At 38.2% G+C, this 24,614-nt stretch overlaps 1 long non-coding RNA gene and 1 pseudogene across 2 annotated transcripts in view; one reads left to right on the forward strand and one right to left on the reverse strand.

The window, feature by feature from the left end:
• The window catches only part of LOC116998535, a 68,841-nt pseudogene extending 56,156 nt beyond the window's left edge, over window positions 1-12,685 (forward strand).
• Window positions 1-24,614, reverse strand: part of LOC116998536 — an 84,671-nt gene that overhangs the window by 43,675 nt on the left and 16,382 nt on the right. The window lies entirely within an intron of this gene.

The following is a 24,614-nucleotide window of genomic DNA, read 5'->3' on the forward strand; positions in this document are numbered from 1 at the left end:
TCTGACATTATTGCCAGACTTGTTGTTTTCAACCAGTAACAAGAAATTTATTTCTTTCTCTTCTTGCTGCCATTTTTACCTGCTGGTTTAGCATGCGGGTACTGCCCTCAACTGCTTAAATAGATCTTTGTTTTATCTTTCTGTCCCATCTCTTTACCTAGATAAACACTGAACAAATATCCCATACGAGTACCAGTCAAGTTAAATTATCACCGAGAGACATTTTACAGAATCCTTTCAGGCTAACTATTCTGTACCTATCAGCCTAAACTCTCCAGCTCTTCACAGGTTGGGAAGAAACTTGTAATATACAGGCAGAAGAGTTCTTTACCCATTTTGATATTTACAGTTATTTCAGAAACAGATAATAAGCTCTAAAACATATAAAATATAAAAATGTTCGTTTTGCTCAGCTTGCCATGTGCAAGTACAAATGGTATCACAGAAAAGAGCAAAGATGGGATTGTATGGTATTTGGCATCTTGCTTGAGCTACCTTTAGAGGAAAGAAATCTGCAGAAGACTTCTTCATGTGTAAACACAACAGGAGGACAACTATCTGGAGTGGGAGGTTCAATGAGGACACAAGTCATCAACTTTCACTGGAAAGCAGCAGGAAAATCAACTTCTGAGCTGTTAATGCAGCTGTACTAAAGGTTTCAAAAATTCTTGTGGATTAAACCCTTCCTTGCACAGAAATAATAATGTTAAAAGAGGAACTCTAATGGTGCATTTTTAAACCAAGACAGTGCATTAATTGTCCAAAATACAAACAATTTTAAAAATCCAAAGTAAGATTTTTCCAGTTTCTGATAACAATGTGTTTTTCTGCAATTATACTATTTGGTAGTTACAAGACCAGAAAGTTGAAATGAAGCTGAGGTTGGTAATCTGTCTCATGAGCATTATTGCAGGATTTTGTAGTATTTCCCCTTTTTTTTTTGAATTTTCTAATTTTCTAATGTAATATTTAGCATATCTATATGTAGAATTCAGTTGATATCTGGTATCACCACAATCTCACACATGGAGGGAGAGGAAATTATGTATTTTTTTAAAAATAAAAATGTCCATACACACACATCCACAGATATTATTATGGTTTAAGGTATGTTTTTATTCAAACTGTTCTGAAATTTGCATGCAATATTAGACTATTTATTTTCTTTTTTCTTCTTATTTTTTTTTCTTCTTTTTATTTTTAAATTTATTTTCACTGAAAGACTGGAGACTTTGTGAAATTTTTTTCTCAATATCCACATCCAAATGTTGCCACTCAAGGCATTTTTATTTTGAAGCTACTTAAAAAAGAAAAACACTTTTGTTTTTGTTTTTTTATTTTTCCTCTAGGTCTCATTGGTTAGCTTAGTAGCTACCGCCCTTGGTTTCTCAGAATTTGGTGCTATTAAATCCCTCCGAACATTAAGAGCTTTGAGACCTCTAAGAGCTTTGTCACGCTTTGAAGGCATGAGGGTAAGGACAAAAAATGTAAATAATGTGTAAAACATATTCTTAAAAATATGCCAGATTATAAAATCATTGAAGAACAGTAATTGCATGTCTGTTAACAAGGCCAGCAGTAGCATGTTTGGTTATATGACATGCCTTTCTCCTTTTCTATTTGCATTACTTCAATGTAATATTAATACTTTATATTAAATCATCTTCTAGATGTAAAAAAATAACCTTTGTGTTTTTAACTTTTTTTTCCTGTGTTTATTGACTAGGTGGTTGTGAATGCTCTTACTGGAGCAATCCCATCCATTATGAATGTACTTCTGGTTTGTCTTACATTCTGGCTAATTTTCAGCATTATGGGAGTAAATTTGTTTGCTGGCAAGTTCTATTACTGTGTTAACACCACAAATGATGTGATGCTCACACCACAGCAAGTCAGTAATAAAAGTATGTGTGAAGATATGAACAGGACCACTGGAGATGTTCGGTGGAAAAATGTGAAAGTAAACTTTGATAATGTTGCAATTGGTTATCTTTCTCTGCTTCAAGTGGTAAGTGCATAAATTTTCCAGCTTTTAGTTGCAGTATTATTTAATTCCATAATTTTAAATGTTATTTTAAAATAAATAGATATGGATTTGACTTTACAGTTTTGTTCTATGGAGCTAATAAATGTTACTTATGGTAAAAATGTGATACATTCTCTGGCCATTTTGGAAGAGGAGGAATATCTTATATTTACTTGATGGATATAAAGTTGCTTGACACCCAACTGCTGGTACCTTTTCAAATGCTAGGGAAATACAGTATGTAGTTAAAATATGTGGTTAAAAACTGCAACTAGATTTCATTTTCTTTTATTTATCTGTTAAGGCATATTGACTAATATTTTTACTATGGTTGTCATAGATACTTTATAGGACTTATCTGATCTTCAAAGAAGAAGAGAGTGCTAGATTTCTAGGCATGACCCTTTATATAAACTGCCAGTAAGACAAACATACATTTATAATCGAGTTCATTTCACAAACTGCTTCCGGGAAATTATTACTTGTAAGCAATTGGTAATGATTCTGTCTTTTAAAATTTCCTACTGGCAGTGTTCAGTAGTTAGTATTGTGCTAGCAGACTACCATCTGATGGCCTCAGGGAGTAACAGTAGCTATTACTAAACAGCACGGGGCAATTGCATAAATTATCAGCTTAGAGAGTGACACTGCTTTTAGCATTTGTAGCATGTCTTGCACCAACAGTTCACCTATGTAATGATTGCAGTAAACATATCATTTCTACCTTTCATGGCCTCAATATCATAGCTCACCAGAGTAAGCTTGATGAAGGCCCTCTAGAGGGATAAGGAATTGGTTGGATGGCTGTGTCAAAAGACTTACAGTCAGTGGCTTAGTGTCCAAGAAGGAACCAGTACCAAGTGTGCTCTCAAGGATTTGCTCTAGGACCGGTACTGTCTAATAGCTCCATCAGTGACATCGATAGTGGAATTGAGAGCACCCTCAGCAGTTTGCAGATGACACCGAGCTGAGCTTGGTGATAGGCTTAGAGGAGATGCCAGCCTGAGGAACCTCAGCTGGATGAAGGTTGAACTCCATGAACCTCAGGCAGTTCAAGGCCACATGCAAGGTCCTGCACCTGCTTCAGGGCAACCCCCAGTATCAGTACAGACTGGAGAATGAATGGATTGAGGTCAGCCCCACAGAAGTGGTCTTGGGGAAAAATGTTTGACATGAGATTTCAAATGTGCACTTGCATGTGATTGCACAGGATTTGACTGCAAAGTCAGTCGTATCCTGGGCTGGCCAAAATGTGTGGCCAACATATGGAGAGGTGATTCTCCCTATACACTCCATTCTCATGAGACCTCACCAGAACAAGACTCTTAGAGCTCCAGAAGACAGTCAAGAAAAAGATCAGAAGACTGGAATGACTTTTCTTTGAAGAAAAGCTGAGAGAGTTGGGGTTATTCAGCCTGGAGAAGACTCCAGGGAGACCTTATGGTGTCCTTTCAATCTTATTAGAAAGATTGAGGGAAAATTTTCCTTGTCACTACAGACCCTGTAGTGACAAGACAAATGGTTTTTATCTGAAAGAATAAAAAGTCCTCCAGTTTTTTGGTATTTAGACAGTTAGAACTGAAAGTCTTATTATAACACCTTGAGGAAAACCAAGCACTATTTGGGAAGAGCTGGTGTTGGCAGTATGTGCTACGCTTGGGGCAGAGGAACGGTGCAGTTTGGAGTGGTTCCATCAATAATGGAATTACAAGGGCACCAGAGAGCTGGAATGTGCAGGGAGGTCCTGGAGGAGAAGCAGTGGATCCAGGCTGGGTGCTGGCTCTGGAGGGTGCACAGAGCTGTGTGTGGGCAGTGGCCCCCATGGACACCATGACATGCTGTGGGCACCGTGGCTCACACTTGAAGGACAGACGAGCTACTGAGTCCCTGGGCAGCTTCACTCAGTCTCTTCTTGGAGCTCCTTGTTTCCAGTGGAGTGACCCACACCATCCCTGTGCAGCTGGACTAGCTGGTCATGTAGATTCCCTGTATCCTGACATCAGGGACTTGGCTTTACTGGGATGTCAGATAGCACAGTGCCTTTCCTGTTAAGGTACTGCTTTATAGATGGCAACTGGCACATCCCATTTCCCTGGGAGATAAATTACTGTCTCTCTGGTATGATGATATTGACTGCAGCTCCTCTCATATGTAGAGATGAGTTCATATGAATTTCTGTGAAGATTGGAATATATTCAATGTTTTTTAAGAATTGGGGGGAAATATTCTACGGTAATGAACTTCCTGTGAATGCTTCACTTGTAACACACCAGACTTTTAATAGTCTCTTTATTTTTATGAACAGAAATACATTGCAGAAGATACTGTTTTATTTAGAATGTTATCAGAACTGGAGCTTTGATAGAAAATATTAACAAATTTTGTTTTTAGGCAACATTTAAAGGATGGATGGAGATTATGTACGCTGCAGTTGATTCTACAGAAGTGAGTGCAATATAAAATCTACTGAGTAAAAATAAAATTTACTGAGGGAAAACAAATCTAAGATTAATGTAATGCTCCTTGAATGGCAGTTGAAATTAGCTAAAACATTAAATATTAAATGTAAAGCCCTGATGAATTTTCTACAATCTGTTCCCAAAGAGTACTTATACTTTTATCAGGTAAAAAAAAATTGTAGCTATAAATTACATAAATTATTAATAATTTAGTAACTCTTCTGTAACACTCCAAACTAATAAGATCTGGTATTATGTCTGAGATTGTATAGATCAGGAAAAAAGTTTATCCTGTGTCTTCAAAAATAACCCAGATCGTCAAGAGGCATCACTGCAAAAGCTAATCCAGAGCTGCAAACTTTGATCTCAAAATCATAGTTTGTTACATTTTGCCTATTTTTCAATTGATCTTGATATTTGTTTGCATCTCTCCTCAATCCTGCTCTCAATTTGCATATTGTCTATTGGAACTGAATTGCTTTTGAGATTTGCACATTTCTGTCAAATTTAATAGGACCTACATGAAATGTCAAATTTCATCAGAGAGCAGACAGAGGGAAGGAATGGCAAGTCCTGCAATGTGTGCAATTACAGAAACCTGTATTAAATAGATTTTCAAGTTCAAATATGAGGCAAGTGCAGTGTATGCTCCAAAAGGGTTGGGTTTACCCCCGTCCATCTGGATGCAGCTTCTCCTCCTGCTCAAGAATCTTTGATTTGTCTTAACTATTATTTGTGATGCTTTGCTGTTTTTCTATATTACATAGGCACAGAAACAGCCCAAGTATGAAGCCAACCTGTACATGTACCTTTACTTTGTGGCCTTTATCGTCTTTGGATCGTTTTTCACCCTAAACTTATTCATTGGTGTCATCATAGATAACTTCAACCAACAAAAAAAGAAGATAAGTACCACATGTTTCATTTTCACAGTACTTTATTGTTATTGAGCATTCAGCAAATGTATGCAAGGATAAATAATAGTGTCTGAAATTTCTCATAGTAATAGAAAGAAAAAAGAAATCAGGTTTTAAGATTTTTGTTTGTTCAAAATAATTAAATTACAATCTTTTAATTTTAAGTCATTTAAAGTAATTTAAACGTAGCCTGAATGAGTGTTCTCCACATCCCTGTACAGCCAGGGATATGTTGTCCATCAGAAAGTTATGTCTTTGTTTTTCTTAACTTTACAATGCTGTAACTAAGCAATGTGAAAGTGCAGATGACTTAAGCAAATGAAAGGTAGGAAAGAAGAGAATATGCAAAACTATAAATTTCAAAGGAGATAACTATACAGCAGTATTGTGAAGGCCTCCACTACAGGGATTAATACAGACAAGTTGAATGCTGAAAATACTTCTCTGTATTGTAGGATTAGAGAGGGTTGGGAAACTGTCTTGAGTTAGTGAATTTACAAGAAAACAAAAATGGATGTAATTTGTAAATACGTAGGTTTTCTTTTCAACTTAAACTGTTTCAGTTATTTAAATGAACATAGGATTGTGTCAAGAACTCTAGGGACATGTAAATAGATGAAAATGCAGGCTATAATGGCAAATTAAATTGTACTTGCTATTTAAACCATAAATGGTGGAATCTTCATCCTTCAAAATATTTACACCTTCCTTGGAGTGAACTTCGGGGACATCCAGTACATAGCAGAAAGGTGGATCTGTTTGTCATCCTTGGAGAGCAAGACTAACGTTATATACATGTTATTGGCAATTTGGCAGTCAATATGTAACAAGGTGACCTTACTCAGTAACGAGATAATTACAAATTTTATTAAGTTCATTTGGCTGACACTCTCCACTGGAATTATCATGAGTCAGAAGGCAGATAAGGGTTCCTGCTAAAGGGCTTTTTCTGGCAATGTGGTGTACACCCCTTGTACATTTGGAGCTGTTTTAAATCACCAAGAAAGTAAAATACTCGACATACAATTAGGCTGAGGAAAATTCTGTCTCTATGGTTTTATGTGGCAAATTAGCAAGCATTAGTTGTCTGTCTTTTGAATTAATAGGTGCATCTGTGTTCATGGAAATGTGCAGATCACACAGTTCATGGGTTTTTTTCATATCACTGACATTTGAGCATGTTGGGATGTGAATGGGAAAAGACCTCATGTTGCAATATACTGTCTCTGTGTAGTTCAACTGTGCTTTTTTGTGGTTTCTGTGTGCTTTCATTACATTAGTTCCATGAGGGAGCCAATGTTCTACTGTCGAATTCCTAACTGGTCCTTAAGGGTATCTTGCCTTGAGACCTATATTCTCCCTAGGGACAGTTCACTGAGGCATGGATGGCTTGTTCACTCATGAGAGCCATTGCATCAGTGAGACAGCAGCAAAAATCCACAACCCAATCCCACTTTCTTTATGGCTTTTTAAAAAATTATTTATTTACCACTGAGTGAAATCTTCCAACAGTCACAGCACATTTCCACCATAATTATCAAATCAAGTTGTTTTTCTTCCAAAACTCTTACACTCCAAAAGTTAATTTTACTTGAATATTTGATTTATGAGGAGAGTTTGTTAAAGACAGTCTCTTTTGGCTTGTAAATCTTCATGTCAATATATACCCACAGCTGAACGTTAAACACACTTTCATTCAGACTTATCATTACTTTGTCTATAAGACTGACGCTAAATTTGACAAATTCAGTGGGTCAAAGTCACAGAATCACCCCTGACTCTGAAGTTCATTTCCAAATGCCACTGCTTTGATATTCATGCATATCAGGAATTTAATTACAAAATAATGCATGAAAGGAAAAAAAACAAGTTACTTGTCTGTATGAATTGTGTTTCTGATAAGGGCTTCCACGTGTGTATTACACCAGTGAAGAAATCCTTTTATTCAGACAAAAAACCCCAGACTAAACCCATGTTTCTGATCTAGGTACAATGTAGGGGGATGATCAAGCTTCAGTACACTGTTCATATATCGTTTGAACTGAGATACAATACTCAAATGGTAAAATGCACATCCTGAAAAGTAAAATCAGTAATTTCTTTCTCCTTGTATGTTTTATCTGAAGACATATCTGCTCACAGTGTATCTTTGAAACTTTTTTATTTCTGGTAGATTGATTTACAATGTGGAGTTTATGATGCTAGATTTATAAGTGTCTATGGAATGTATATTTTACAAGGTTTTAAAAATTTTATTTATTTAACTGAATTAATCATGTATGTATGTTTTTAAAATAAGAAGTAGATAGAATTTCTGGGGATTTTCTTTGTTCCTTAATTTCATTTTTCCTTCAACATTCATCTGATATTTTAACAATCTTTTAAATAATTACGTTTTGGTTTTGGTAACATAATATAAGGATAAATAAAGGGTTCATTAAAACTATGTTCTGCAATGCTGTGAATTTATGGATGTAAAGACTTGGCTGTAATCAGATTTGGGGTTTCTTTTATTAATTTACCTTGGAGGTCAAGACATTTTCATGACAGAAGAACAAAAGAAATACTACAATGCAATGAAGAAACTGGGATCCAAGAAACCACAAAAACCTATACCTCGACCAGTGGTAAGAATAATGCTATTCTTATGTGTATTTGGGGAGAAATCACAGCTGTACACTAATTATAACAAAATTTCTCATTTAACTCTAAAATGGTTTCAGCCTTATTCAAATTATCCCTTCATTCTGGATTGAAATGTGCATATCTGTTCTGCAAGAAAAATCTGTCATTTTTTTTTAAATGCCTGAAGAAGCAGAGAATCAAAGAATGTGAAGAAATATAGACTTGTTGGGTTTTGAGGGGAAAACTTTGAGCTGGCATATAAATTACTGGACAATGGTTTTCTTAGATTTTGAGCCTTTTGCTTGGTTGTATATTTTGGAAGAGGAAGAATGAAATAGGAGGGTCGAAACAGATGTTTATTGCATAAAAGTACTCTTTTTCTTTTTTTCTCCCCTCAGAACAAATTGCAAGGTCTGATGTTTGACATTGTAACACAGCAACTATTTGACATCACTGTTATGGTTCTAATCTGTCTTAACATGGTCACAATGATGATAGAAACAGATGACCAGTCTGAACTGATGCAAAATATTTTATATTGGATTAACATGGTCTTTGTTGTCCTTTTCACTGGTGAATGTGTCTTCAAAATATTTTCACTCCGTTATTATTACTTCACCATTGGCTGGAATATTTTGATTTTGTGGTTGTTATTCTTTCAATAATAGGTAAGAAATTATTATGTTCAAAATGAAATATAATTATATGTGTATTTAATGCTTTATATCTGTCAAGTTGTGCAAATTAGAGAAGTTACCTAATTTTAATTTCTCTTGATTATTTAGGAAATTAAATGTGTACTTGACAGTGCTAACTTCCTTATTAATTCTGTATCAGTTGTAATACTTCTAGATTTGGGTTTATTTTCTAAAAGTGCTGGGTAAAACTTCTAAAATTATCCGTAGCGCATAAAATTTATCTCCAATTATATTTTCCACTAATTCCATAACTAGAGTTGGGGGGGAGGTGTTTATACATTTTTTTGGAAAATGTAATCTGTGTTAAAAACTTAATCTCTTTATTTTCATGTTTCACAGGTATGTTTCTAGCTGAGGTGATTGAAAAGTACTTTGTGTCACCCACTTTGTTCAGAGTTGTACGACTTGCCAGAATCGGTCGAATCCTGCGCCTCATTAAAGGCGCTAAGGGAATCCGCACTCTGCTTTTCGCTTTGATGATGTCTCTGCCTGCTCTGTTCAACATTGGGCTGCTGCTCTTCCTGGTCATGTTCATCTACGCAATATTTGGCATGTCCAACTTTGCCTATGTCAAGAGGGAAGATGGAATTGATGACATGTTCAACTTTGAAACGTTTGGCAACAGCATGATCTGCCTGTTTCAGATCACCACGTCCGCTGGCTGGAATAATTTGCTCAACCCAATTCTGAACAGTGGGGAGCCAGATTGTAACCCTAACAAAACTCATCCAGGGAGCTCCGTGAAAGGTGACTGTGGCAACCCTTCTGTTGGGATTTTCTTCTTTGTCAGCTACATTATCATATCCTTTCTGGTAGTGGTGAACATGTACATTGCTGTGATTTTGGAGAACTTCAGCGTTGCTACTGAAGAAAGCGCTGAACCCTTGGGCGAGGATGACTTTGAGATGTTCTATGAGGTTTGGGAAAAATATGATCCTGATGCAACACAATTCATAGAATACAGCAAACTGTCTGATTTTGCAGCAGCACTTGAACCTCCTCTTCATATACCAAAACCAAACAAAGTTCAACTTATTGCAATGGATCTGCCTGTGGTGAGCGGTGACAGAATTCACTGCCTTGACATCTTGTTTGCTTTCACAAAGCGTTGTACTGGGGGAAAGTGGGGAGATGGATGCCCTCAGAATACAGATGGAAGATCGGTTTATGGCATCTAACCCTTCTAAAGTTTCCTATGAACCAATTACAACCACATTGAAACGAAAGCAGGAGGAAATTTCTGCCACTATCATTCAGCGTGCTTACAGACGTCATCTTCTAAAACAGTCAGTAAAGAAGCTTTCATTTATGTATCAGAAAGATGGAGATGATCAGCTTGTCAAAAAAGATATGATTGTTGGTAAGCTAAGTGAAAACTCATCTCCAGAGAAAATGGATATGTCTGCATCCACTACAGCTCCGCCTTCTTATGATAGTGTAACAAAACCAGAAAAAGAAAAATATGAAGATGATAAGTCAGAAAAGGAAGACAAAGGAAAAGATAGAAGAGGAAACAAAAAGTAAAAGGCAGAGGTTATCCATGATGAATGTTTGCAAGCTTGGAAATAGGATGTTTTTGTCAGTAGCACTCTTACTGGAGGATTATGCCAAAATTATAAGTTTTTACATATTTACCCACTGCTGCACTCAGTGCCTGTCCAAGACAATGATCCTTCACTAGTAAACTCCTGGCCTGTAACAGGGAAGCAAACTTGCAGAGCAATAGTTTGGATTATCAGCTCTTACTAATTGAGAGGAGACACAAAATTTCTGCTTGGACTGCAGGAACCCTTCCTGGGTCCTAATAAGCCTGTACCTTTGTGGAATAAGTGTGTCCACTGTGTACATTTCATCTCCTATCTATGTTCCATGTGTGTCAGTTCTTTTTAATGATCTTGTTTGCTTTAATAACATATTGTTCTATTGATTCTGGTGTGCTGAGAAAACAAAATCTACATACTTTTTATTTAGATAAACACTAAATAATACTCTTACGTGCAGAGGAACACAAATGTCAGGAATATGTAATTATGGCATCATAATATGAACAGAGTTCTCTTCAAGCCACTTCTAAGTGCAAAAAATCCAGGATTCCAGGTTATCAAACCTCAGGATGTAGATCAAAGAAGCAGCAAACTATAAAATAAACAACAGAGTCCAGATAGAAAATTTGTCGGTAAATCAAACAAGGGAGTAATTATCACAGAAAAGAGGTTGGTAACTTAGTCTTTTAAGTTTAATGTATTTATTTTTATTACCTTCTGGTAGTTCTTAATTTATTGTACTGTCCATTTTGGATACAGTGGTTTAATAAATGATGCTACATAGAGCTCCTGTTTGGAAAATTGTGAAACTATGAAAAAAAATTACTTTCAAAATATAAGATCACTCATAATTCCTGAAGAATTCAAGCAATTCTTTTCACAGAAAAGCTACAAATGCCAAATTCTGCCTATAAGAAATTATAGTATTTTTTAAAAGTGGTATGTTTTAACCCTGTAATATTGGTGTAGTTTCCATACTTTATTCCAAAGTCTGTTGCTACACTTCTTATTTCTCATAAGTGTATTCCACTTAGGAAAATAATCAAAGCTATGAATATAAGTCAATAGCAGAGTACCTTAGGGGACAAATACTACCTTAATATATACCTCAGATTTAAATTTCCCTACTTGGGAAGGATGGATCATGGAAACACAAAATATGTACACGAGAGAGGTGGTTTAGACACCCCCTTGGCAATTTAGCCAGGTTTCCACTTTAATATAACCTTCTGTAGAAAGCTGAGATGACCAAAAAGTTGTACTGAAATCAAATTTGTCCTGCACTGGGGTTTAGATGAGCTTTTTTGCATTCAGGCTGACACTATAGATGTAAGTAAAATACCCTCTGTTATTTAATCAGTTGTTTTACACAGTGGTACCTTTTTGAACAAAGAAACAATGACCTAATTACCGTATATATGTCAAATATGTACCCTAAGTTAAGGTAAGTTAGCTGAGTAAGTAAGCTAAACTAAGCTAAGTTAGCTTACAACATTTCAATAGATACTATGATATATGCTGTGATACTTCAAATAATTGGAAGCTCTAACTCTGATGCATGCTTGCTGCTATTATCCTACAGCTGTTAAAAGTTTAACATGGGAAGAAATGTGAATGGTAAAAAGGAAAACTGTTTGACAGGACCATCATTCCTCATACCAGTAAGCAATAGTTTGCTGTTATTAAGGATTTTATTTTGTATAAATATTGTAATCAGCAAATATGCAGTAAGGTACTGGTGTATACAGGGCAAATAGATGGCTTACAGTATGGGGCTGGAAGAAAATGTTAACATACATTCCTTTTATTTTAAAAATATTTTTATTTTATAACATTTTATACTTACTATAAGAAATTACACATATTTTCCTGATATTAATTTTTATTGCTGTCTGTCTTTAACACTTTACTGTTCAAAAACCTAAAATACAATGTATATTTGAACATTTCTGCTAATTGCTTTAAGCGCTTTTAATAAGGAATAATCTAAAAACCAATGGACAATACAGTTTTTTTTGTGATCCGTAGGTAAGTCTTTTTATGTGAAAAAGATAGAAGGCCTTTTTTTTTGTTCTGTTGATTTTTCAAGGTAGTCTTAGTCATGGGAACATTGCTTTTTCCTCAGAGCTAATCTCACACTGTCTGCTTTATTTATTGGTGTACGCTACAGTAGAAACACTTTAAATATAATTTGTAATTCAAAAATCTTCCTTCATGAGGATGAGTAGTGAACTTGTGCAATGAGCAGTGCAACACTTTGCATTTCTTTCAGAAGAACTAGAATGTTGATGGGCTCCTGCTTGTATAGAAATGACTGACTCATAGTGTATTGATAAACTGCATGCAGGAAGTTGTTTTACCAAAAATAACTACATTGCTAACAACCCAAAAGAATAAAGATGACCTTTTTATGTAATTAATTTAGTCTTTGTCTTTTATTGTATGAAGTTTATAAAGATTAATAAGTAATGCTTGGTAAAATTAAGGGGCAGCCACTTCAGCAGTGAGGATATTTAGACATCTAGATCACATGTTGCTTAATCACTTAGATCAGTATCAACCTGTCACCATCAACATGAAATGAAATGCTGATGTTGTCCTGACCAGAGGAGTTTTTCTAGAATTCAGAAAAAAAAATGCATTTCAACTATGTGGTTTTTTGTCAAATTTTTCAGTTGCCCAGGAAGAGCTCCAGTGATATTCTCTGTTGGGCAAGTCCTATGCAGGAGGGCTCCACAGATGGTCCTGTAGACACTGCTCACCCTGGGATAGGTGACCTGGGATCTGTCACCAAAATAACCCCATGGGACCATAACAGAGCTGCTTTAATCCCTTTCCCTCTGAAGAAATCCATGCTTGCCAGGAACAGGGACCAAGAGCTGTTAGAGGTTTTAGTAGCCATGTCACAGCTGTCATCAGGCAGCTGATGCCTTTGCTGGGGCTCTCAGGCGTGGTCCCTGGCAAGAGTTGAAGAGGTTGCTACACACAGGTGGCAGGATAAGGGGAGCAGTGTGTGCATTGGATCTGAGCATGGGGTAATTAGTAATTAATCCCTTTTTTTTTTTTTTAAATTCTCATTTCTTTTGTGAAGAGCAGCTGCTTTATACTTGGGCCAATATAACTAACAGGAAAAAAACAGTTATACAGGTTAAACCTGGACTATGCTGTGCTTTGAAGGACAATGTGCATGTTTTTAGTAACTATACCTGATTTTTATTAATATGCATTTTTTTTCAGTCCAGAATAGTGTTTTAATATTGTAGTTAATTACTAAGTAATTAATTACGTAATAGTGTAATAATGTAAATACTTTTTAAAAATATTGCTTATACTCTTAAATTGCTGTTTAAAGAATGAAGTTAAGTCAGTGCTGGATGGGTGTGTAGTTAACTTGAAAATTCTATGTGGAATAAGCATAAGATATTTAATTAATAATTTTTCTACGCATTTTGGTAGTGTGCAGAAATATATAAGGTAATTTATAATAAAATTTTACCCTATAAAATTTCTATTATTTTTTGATTTATTGCTATTGAACCAATAATCCAGCTGGAGTCACTCAATTTTTGGTATCTCAAATGCAATATCTTAGACCTTTACAAAAAAAAGTAATATATTTTTGGATTCCAAGTGTATATATTTGAATGAATTCGGATACTTCTGTATTTCTTTGAAATTATTCCAGTATACCTTGAAGGTAAAAAGCTTATGGAAGACACAGTTGACTTGCAGACTTCCTCCATAACCTGCAGGTATAAAATAAATCTGTGTTCTAGTTATGATATAAGAGAGTGGTTTCAGGTAATGGGTCAATCGTACATCATTATGCAAAACATTCAGCAGAATTCCTAGAGCAGTAGGACACTGCACTCTCTTATTGTCCCAGCTCACAGAGAAGGAAAAATTAAGAAGAAAATCTCGCTTAAAATTGCCTAAGAAATGAGTTTTGTTTACTCTCTCTTACTAAACCAGGAATGTAGGTGTATTTTACTTTGTGAAGGCGTCATCAACCTCTAGCTCCCCTCCCCACCCTCCAAAAATCCCCAAAAACCCCTCCAAATATAGCCCAAACCTGTATGGGAACATAAAAGTGGAACATTTCTGGGATTTTTCAAATCCTGTCCTGGTTCAACCCTGTAACAAAACTGTTTCACTTACAAGGACAAGATTAGCCCCACATCCCTCATATGAAACCACTTGTAAAAATGAAAACGGAGAAGATAACAGGGGGAATAGGTAGGATATTGCTGACTTGCTTGTTTTCATTAAGGGGCCTCAAACAGGTGCTGGGGTGGTTGGTGTTTTCCAGCAGGATTGGCGTCCTGGGGGCGGTGGAGCCATCTCCCAGCTGCTGGCGCGGCTGTTGGGGCTGCGCCTGGCAGAGAGGCGCAGACTCTGCAGATGCAGGGACACCTCCAGCACCAACTGCTGCGGCTTGGGAGAGCTTGGGCTTGTGGAGAATGCACTGGTTGTGTGCTTGTTACAACCTGATCATTTGTCTGTTGTGTGCAGAGAGGTTCCTTGGCAGTGCTGGTGTGACCGGAACAGCAACTTCTTCGATTTCAGTTCTATACCCTTAAGACATGGGCACCTATATCCAGACCTGATACCACGTTGGCTAAACAGTGCCATGCTCATCTGAGCTTACTAAACTACACCTGAAGGGTTCTGATGCAGCGGGGAATTCCTCAAATAGCTTTAGGTTTGCTTTTCTTAATAGGCATTTTTATCTAATCCCACAATGCACCCCTGAACAGCCCCAACCTTCTAAAAGAATCACGTATGAAAGTATCTGTGTCATTTGCATGGCAAACAGTGATATATATATATGTGGCTAGATATATGTGTGTGTGTGTATATATATATAATATATATAATGAAGTATTAAAAATGTAGGAGATATTTTTGGACACAGAAAATCCTTACAATATTCATTCTATAGCATAGATTCAGAAAGGCTTATCTAACTCAGTAAGGCATTAGGAGAAATAATCTGAAATCTCTGCAGTGTAAGAATATTTAATGGCTCACAAACCTCTGCATTAGCAACAGCTTTTTCCGTGGGGGATGGTACCATTTCTTTCATTCTCAGAGCACAACTAGGTTTTGTCAATGTGATACTGTATGCAGGCTCTGTCACTCAGTGTATTTATTTTTCCTTGCTGATCAGTGGGAGCTGTTGCACGGTGGAAAGAGACCTATTCTAGTGCTTGCCTCAAAAAAAAAAAAAGACACTGCAGTGTAACCCAAGCAAAGTAAACTGCGGCATATTCTCATCCCTCTGGAGAGGGAAAATTGCATGCTGAAGCACACATGATGACTGCTGCAAGAAAAGCTCTTGATGAAAATAAGGAATGACACTTCATAAACAATTTATAACAATCAAACCATGCAGTTCCAGATATGCTCTGCACTTCCATTTTCTATTGTCTTAAAAGCATGTTACTTTAACAGCAGTCTTGATAATAATGCTTGTGGAATGTGACAGCTGATTAAAAACCAGCACAATATATTTTAAAAAAATGTGTACTTTAAATGGAATGTAAGACATTGATTTCATTTTCAAAGTAGTATCTGTAACAGTTTAAAAATGGTCAGACAATTACATGCTGTACTGCTGTTTGCAATATTTCATTATGAAAAAGTCATGCTTGCAGATACCATAGCAACCCATCATGTGGTATGTCTTGATTGCCAAGCTGTATAGTAGCTTTATGCTTATATTCTGCAGCCATACTTGCCTTCATATCTTTATATAGTGTTTAGTAAAAATTGCAACTGCATCCACAACATAATGCAAACTGAACTGAGTCAGCAGTGGTCTCAAGTTCAGTGGTCTCAGGCAGGCAAATAGTTAAAATATTCTCTCCAGTAATTAACATTGTGAGTACCCTTTCTCTTTTCTTAACATCTTCATGGCCCTGATGGTTGTCAAATGTGGTCTTACAATGCTGCAGCAAATACTAGTAAATTTATTTATACAAATGGAAAGCAGCTGCTCATGCTCTAACTGTATAACATTGGAAATTGGATGTGATTTATGTGATGCTGAATAGGAAGGCAGATAAATGCAGGCTCCTGATAGCCTCTGTCTGGAACTGCATGTACATCCAAAAAAAAATTTCAGAGTGATGTTGAAGAGCACTGTGAATTCAGCAGCTTTACCACTCTTGCTTTCCCATTTATTTGAAAAACAGTTACTTGATATTTCATTTATCTATGTTCCATCAATCTTCTAGAATTCCATTATTTTTATATAAATACTAGAAGAACAAGGAAAGGAAACTGTTTGCTTTGAAAAGATAGTAACCAATGACGTATGAAGACAGCATAATACAGTGTTGACATGGTTTTTCTACTTGTATTTCAGGATTAAAACCTTTTTTTTCACAGTTGAATTCTACTACATATAAGGAAAGCATCCAACAGGAAATTTCAAAAGCAACATAGAAGAAGTACCAGGAAAAGAAATTACAGTGCTGGAATTACTGAAAGGTTATTAATATGAAGTCTTTTGCAGAAATTAATTGGTAATTGATGAACTCTGAAAATAAAAGATTGTACCACAGAACATGAAGTAAGGAAAATCTGCAGCAGAGTACAATTAGAAATTATTGTCTTACATATTATTGTCTTGCATGGAAATGTTTTGCTTTTTTGATCAGAGAGAATACTTCATACTAAAAGCTAGGATTAAAAAATATGCTTACATATGTGTTAATATCCAAAACACATCTATGTATATATACCCTTTTTATTCACATCTATTGCTATATAAATGTCTTTAATAATTTTACAGTTTAAGAATTCTCATAATTTTATTAAGACAACAGAGAAAAGGTATCGTAGGAAGGCATGCAGATTCAACTTTTCTGTATTACTTGGTATCTATTCACATTCCAGCTTCCCTTTCCCTGTTCCACTATCAATCTCTTTCCATGAGATGAAGGTTTCATGTGGCAATTCAGACTGATGTGGTGAAATGCACTCCTTTTAAAAATCCATTATGAAGTAAAATAAAATAGCATTGTCAGTAATATACTGTCCAAAAACTACTTGTGCAATTCTCGGCTTTTTAAAAGTTCTGCATTGTTAAGTCAAAGGAACTGCATTTGAAAGGTTTCCTCAGTATTTCCTGAGTATTTCTTCATACATAGAACACAGAATAAAAAATTATGTTCTTCAAAGCTGTATTTAGTCTACAATCTCTTTTGCCTCTGGTTTTATGGAAGTATATTTGTGGAAGTCTAAAGGAAGAGAATGCAACTAGGTAAGTGAGAGCCTATACCTGTTCCTCTACACATAGGTGCTTTTTTGACTTTAAGGCAGCTCTAATAGAGTATGATTGTCTCCTTTCCCTTCCTGTTCAGTTCCCAGTCTAGAAGACAGAAGAGTTACCTTTCAAGCAGGAAGACCACAAATCAATTTATTATTAGAGATGATTCAAATGGTGGAGCTGAAGAGTAACTGAATCAGCTGCAGCACATGTGACACCACCAGTAAATGATGACAGGTAACCTCATTAACAAATAGACTTCAGCAGCAATTAGAATAAATGTTAAAGAGTGAAGAGAGAAGATGGTTGGTGGTTAAGAACAAAAATTAGAGACAAGATCTTCTAGATTTTATAGGTAATTTTATTCCATGTTAAATTACAAGTTTGTGTATGAATTCTTTAAAAACAGATGCACAGTACACAGACCTCCCTTGTGGAGATAAAGGACATTCAGAAGTGATTTTAAATAATGTTGAAACATGGCAAAAAATACCACCTTAAAATGTCCCGTTTAACTGCAAGTAGAGGCAGATAAATTGGATATTCAGAGACTGATAAACAATTACTTCCTCCTTGTACTTATATTTTTCATGTAGAGAATTTGGTTCTGTCTCTTTAAGAAGTATCCCATCTGATGAAATAGGGATTTTTGTAAAGTATTTGTTGATAACCTTGTGAGAGTTTCTTGAGGTGTAACTGCATTTTCTTAACAGTTTTAAGTCTACAGTTAAATGTTAGGACAGTTTCACCTATGGACTTCCCTAGCTCTTTAAAAACTTTTACATGGTGCTTTAGGGCTTCTCTGATATCTGGCTAATCTGTAACTAATCTAGCAGAATGTGATCTAGACTACTAAATTTCTAGTCCCTCTGAGCATAACTGGGATGCTGGTCTGAAAAACCTTCCTTGAATATTATTGGCTGCTGGCCCTTCTGCCAGTGAAAAAAACAAATGCCAAAAAGCCACCAGAGGTATTACCAAGCTAAGCCAAGGTTTATCTGATTACCAGGGTGAGAGGCTGACCAATCAATTGCTTTCTGATTCTTTCCAGCCTGTTGATTGCTCTTGCGTTGGATAAGCCATGGTAGTTACCAAGCAGGAAGCAAGTTCTTTCAGCCACAAACAACTGCTTGGCTTCTTAATGCCTCAATAAGTCTGTAAAGCACAGCAGTCAACAAGTCCCTTCTCCACCTTGAACACTGTGAGTGCCTAACCAGAAACCTCTGTTGTTGATGAGGCAGGGTTTCTCCATCCCATTTTTCTGCTCTGTTTACCAGGTGGTGAGACGAGTGAAATAAGTAAAGGTATGGAAAGGAAGAGGACAAAATTTTTTAGTTCAGAAAGCTGACAAGGAGTTGAGTAAGGATAAAGACAAAGGAAAGGAACAGAATGAGGAGGAGCAATAACTTCTGTTCCAGACTGTCAAAGACTGAACTAGATTAACTGGCTTAATTTAGTGTTAAGAAAAAAATATGTCAGAAAATAATGAGTCCACTGAAAATATGAACTGGATATCGATTAGGATTCTTTAGTGTAAGCGGTATTGAGCAATTGCACAGCTTTCTTTGTATTTATAAAACATGCATGGTTAAGAGTTTCTGCCTGCTTCTGCTCAGTTTATATGTTAAGGGATTACTGCAGATTTGTCTGAAGCCCTCTAGATCTACTGCTGTCAGTTACACTGACATGTTATGAGGTATTGTTGCAGTCACAGATAGTGTATTTCAATTAGCATTCCGTATCATTACCCTTTCCTAGTTGTATCTTAGTTGTAGCAGAGAGCAGAGGAGTTGGTTCAGCTCATTGGTTTTATCAATGCTGTTCCTTGATACTTTTAGAAACTGCATTTGTGTGGGACTTTGAAAGAAGTTTAAAACACATGGGCACTTTTATGTTCCAATATAACTGAAGAATACTCCAGTTGGCTCAGAAATTGGCTAGGATATAATGACAGTTTTGCAGTTTCCTCACAACTCAGCTGTGAAAGGCATTGCAGGAAAGCAATGGCAGTGTTTATGAAAAGAATTTGTTATAGTACTGTTAGGTACTTTCAATGTTCAGGGTTTATGTAAGAGACACATTAACAGCTGCTGGATAGTGAATGGGCATGGGGAAGTCAGGGTCAAATCTTACCAATAAGTGAATTTTCCTGATCTTGAGTGATTTAGAAAAAATTTTCACTATTTACTTATTATTAATGCAAAATAATTTTCTTAATTTGTAGACTTACATGAAATTATTTTCCAGCATTCCAGTTTCCTTTCCTAAAATACAATGCATTAATCTTGACTCTTCTGATTCAGTGTGAATAAAATAAAAGTAATTCTGACAGCCATAATGTTTATAAACCTAGTTATCATACAATCAAAATTTCATTTAAGTAGGTATGTTTTATATGTCTGTGGTTTTCTCTTTTCCTGCTTAGGATTCTTGACATCTCTGGTGAGTAAGTTCTGGTGCTGGTGACTCACTGTGATTTTTGTTTCAGTAGCACTTCTGAGAGCTGACATCTCTGAAAATGGCTTACTAATTGTCAAGTGGAAGGTCTAAATTAGGCCATAGTTTCACAAATATATTTAACTGCCATAAGGTGGCAATGTAAGTGAAAGAAGTAGTCCTTTTCCCCCGGTTAGAACAACCAATTATACAGTAATTTCACGACCATAAGGCGCACCAAACTGTAAGGTGCACCTCCGGGAGTTGGCAAAGTCCACAACTTTGTACATTATATAAGGCGCAGTTTTTTATTGCCGTGAAGATCCGTGCCGCGCACAACAAAGTAACTAATTAGTAACGGAATCCCGCAATCGTGGAGTTTACTGGCAGGTGCTCAATATGCAAACATTTTTCACAGATTGGTGTAGCCTTTAAACGCAGCCCCAAGCGCCCTCCCCGTGCACACGGCCCTGCGCTCCCGCCCGCTCCCGGCTAGCGAGGCGGGGCTTGGGGCACTTCAGGGCGCCACCGCGGCTTGCGGCTTCTGCGGCAGCCCGCTCCCTCCCTCCCCATGCTGCCCAGGCGCTCTGGGAGTCCCCTGGCTCTCCGGGAGCCCCGCGCTGCCCCAGCGTTCCGGGTGCCCCGATGCCGGCGGGCTCTTCTCGTGCCGCCACTGCCCCCCTGCCGGCGACTTCCCCCATCCCGCCTGGACTGCTCCGCCGCCACCAGCTTTCCCCCCGCACTGGCGCTGCCCCGATGCCGCCGGGCTCGCCCTGGCCCAGCACCGGCCCGATGGCGCCGTCGGGCGGGCTCTGCTCAGAACTGTTGCGGGCTCACACTTCCGGGTTGGCAAATTTCGCAACTTTGTCCATTATATGAGGCGCACCGGACTATAAGGCTCACTTCTGGGTTCAGGGGAAAATTTTAGTCAAAAGGGTGCACCTTATAGTCATGAAATTACTGTACTTTCCTTCAACAGACTGGATTGGGGAACTAAAAACTCAGTGAGAACAGAAAAAGTTTTTCCTTAACCTAGGTAATTTTTCCATTCAGTTCACACTACTTCAAGGACTATGGTGTATTACATTTTTGTGATTAATTTGTCTCTACCATAGTTTCTAAGTTATGAAATAATGCTTATTAAAAAAACACCCCAACAACAAAGAAATAAAGCAAACAAACAAACAAAAAACTAAGCCCAAATCCCAGGATAAAAACACCTCCAAAAACCCACATGTAAAAATGCAAGATATGTATGGAAACTCAGAAACTCAACACCATTGTATTAAAACTTTCATTCTTTTTGATTTATCTGTGTATACTTATTATTCAAGTTTCAGTTTATTTATAACTTTTTGTTCTGCTAAGAGGATTTTTTATAAAATACCGTTGTCTGGTACTATATTGCTCTAAGCTGTGTCAGTAGTTTAGGTGTGTTACCTCATAGCAAGTTTTATGTCCTAAGTTTAATCATAATAATTAAAATATACTCAGGTCCAACCTTTAATTACAGTAATTTCACGACTAATAGGCGCACCCATTTGACTAAAATTTTCCCCTGAACCCAGAATTGCGCCTTATCTGATGGACAAAGTTCAGAAATTTGCCTACCCAGAAGTGAGAGCTGTGAGCCGCGAGGGGAGCCAGCAGTGCTGCGGCTGCCGGGTGGAGGTGGGGCGGAGCAGCGGTGGGCATGCCCCGGCCCCCTGGAGGCGGCACAGAGGGGCAGCGGCCATAGCCCAGCCCTGGAGAGGCGACACAGAGGGGCAGCGGGCATGCCCCAGCCCCGGTGAGGCGGCACGGAGGGGCGGCGGCCATGCCCCAGCCCCGCTGGGTACAGGCGGGCCTGGGGGCCCACGGCACCACCCCTGCCGGGTACAGGCGGGCCCGGGGGCCAATGGCTGCCGGGTTGAGGCGGGGCCTCGTCCAGCAACCACGCGGAGGGAGCTGGGGGCGGAGCCAGCTGCAAAAAAAATTGCACCCTATAGTTCGATGCGCCTTATCTGATCTACAAAGTTGCGAATTTTGACGACTCCCGCGGGGTGCGCCGTATAGTCTGGTGCGCCTTATGGTCGTGAAATTACTGTACATAGCTTTATTTTCCGTGCCTCTGCTGCTGGTAGTTCAATGGCCTTAAATGTGTGATGTAAAATTTCTTAGTTTTGTCTTTCAATCACTAAATTTTCAGTTCAGGCATTACTTTCTTCAAAGTTTTACCCAACAGAAAACTGCTTTCTTGTTCTTTCGACATTTGAGTCACAGTCTTACTTGTCCCCTGCAAAGTAGGCTATTCCATGTGTAGCTATTGATTTACTATCCAGTCATTTAATCTGCCCATAAGAGAAGTGAAAGTTGTATAGCTGATCAGCTTCACTTCTGATTGATAATTTTTAGACCTGAATCCTTTGTAACTCTTCCTGGGAGATACCTCTCCCTACCCAGTGTTGCCACAAATAATTAGACATAAGTATGGCTGCAATGCAGTCCATGATTTGTACATAGTGCCACCTCTTGAGATGTGCTCATTCTGGTTATTCCAGCTTCCCAAAGCTCTGTCTTCTACCAGTGAATGTTAAGGGGTGTTGAGGTAGACTAAGTCAGCGCAGGCTACTTCTATTTCAGAAGAGGGCTGTGTGCTGCAGTCCTGTGTAGAGGAATTCCATCTGTTACTCTGCTGTAGTATAATCAAATATATTTTTGTCTGACATGAAAATGTGCCTTGGCAGAGGCGAAGTGAGATGGCAGCAGGGTGGGTGCATTAAGGGAGAGGCAGTGACGTGGTGAGGTAGGAGGAGGACCCAATATTGTGGTTTGACAACTACCATAGACAAGGGATTTGATAACTTGGGAATGTGGCAATTGTATAAAATCTGGGGTAAGGAAAAAGATGACATCCGCTCAGTGGATTTATTTCCACTTTGAAGTTGACTTGAACCTTTTGGTAGTGTGTCCCTGGATTATTTATTCTTTGAAAATCAGTGGATTTTTAGACTCGTAAAAATATTAAAATTGTTTGGTTGGGTTGCTTTCTGTATTTTGAGTATGCATAATAAATGATTAGTAAAGAATGCATAGAATCTGGGAATTAATATAATTTCCTCTTAAGGATTTGCATAACTTGAGAGTGCTTCATGCATAACTGCCTTTGCCGTAGCCGTGTTTTCTAAGGATCAGAAGATTTTTTTTTAAAGGCATCTTTATTCAATTAATGATAAATCTTTAAATTCCAGAGATCTTTTTATGAAGCAAGTGACTCCATGACTTTTTTTATAAAATAGTCTCTGTGTGTTTATTACCATGCAGTTGATTTTTTTTTTCAATTTCTACACTAATTTTTCTTCAGGTATTTGTATTCATAGTCAAATTTAGGAATTTTTTATCTTTTTAGTCACTTCTTAATGTCTGATGGGACTTTTATTATTATTATTATTATTATTATTATTATTATTATTATTACTATATTAAGACACAATCTCTGGTTAGTTTTTTTCATTCTAGCATCCTGCCACCCCACCTCTAATGGCTTTTTATCACTTTTGGCTGCCTCAATTTATCAAACTGAGTCATGCCATCAGGAAGCAAACTCTGCTTAAGCTGAATGGAAGGATTCCCAGATGGTGATTTTTTTAAGTCATAATGGTATGGTTATTTCACGTTTGTGAACAACCTTGGGATATTCTCTCTGTCTCAAAAACCTGATCAATCATTAAATTTCAGAAATGCAGCTGGTAGCAGCAATATACCTTTTGATAAAGAATATGTATGGGACGGAGCTTTCCCGCGCCCGTGGCGCCGGCGGCGGGCAGGGACGGAGTTTCCCCGCTCCTGCCGCGGCGGCGGCGGGCCGGGGACAAAGCACCCCCGTCGGCTCCCCGAGCCGCGGCAATGGCTGCGCGGGGCTCCCGTCGGCTCCCCGGGCCACAGCAATGGCGGCGCGCGCTTCCCCCCCCCTCCCCTGGGCCGCAGCAATGCGGCGGCCGGCTTCCCCCCCCCCTCCCCGGGGCCGCAGCAATGGCGGCGCCGGCTTCCCCCCCCCCCTCCCCGGGCCGCAGCAATGGCGGCGCCGGCTTCCCCCCCCTCCCCGTGGCCGCGGTAGGGGCGGCCCGGGTCCCCCCTCTCCTCGCCCGGGCCGCGGTAGGGGCGCCCGGTCCCCCTCTCCTCCCCGGGCCGTCGGGTAGGGCCGGCCCGGGTCCCCCCCCCCCCTCCCCGGGCCGCGGTAGGGCCGGCCCGGGTCCCCCCTCTCCTCCCCGAGCTGCAGCAATAATTTGCTTCTTTGAATTACAATTTTTTCTGATATGAATATGTGAGCCATGCATTTGCAAATACTCGATTAACCTAATTCACAAATATGTCATGTAATTATACATGCCTCAGTAATAGAAAAAGGGATATTTTTTTAGCTTTAAGGGATTTAATCAGAGCAGGATACCCCTACAAATGAATAGAAGAATCCTTCTTCGTCTGTGGGCTCTCTGCCAAGACCCATGAGTATGGCAAAAAAATTAGACTGAAGGCTTTAAAATTAGATCTCACCTGTCTCTTCACAAATGCTAATAAAATGAAAGAAATTAGTAATTGTATTCCAGGCTCAGTAAATGTTCCAAGATTTTGGGGGCTGAAATGGGGAGACTGG

The sequence above is a fragment of the Catharus ustulatus genome, chromosome 7, assembly GCF_009819885.2.
Source record: "Catharus ustulatus isolate bCatUst1 chromosome 7, bCatUst1.pri.v2, whole genome shotgun sequence".
Classification (NCBI taxonomy): domain Eukaryota; kingdom Metazoa; phylum Chordata; class Aves; order Passeriformes; family Turdidae; genus Catharus; species Catharus ustulatus.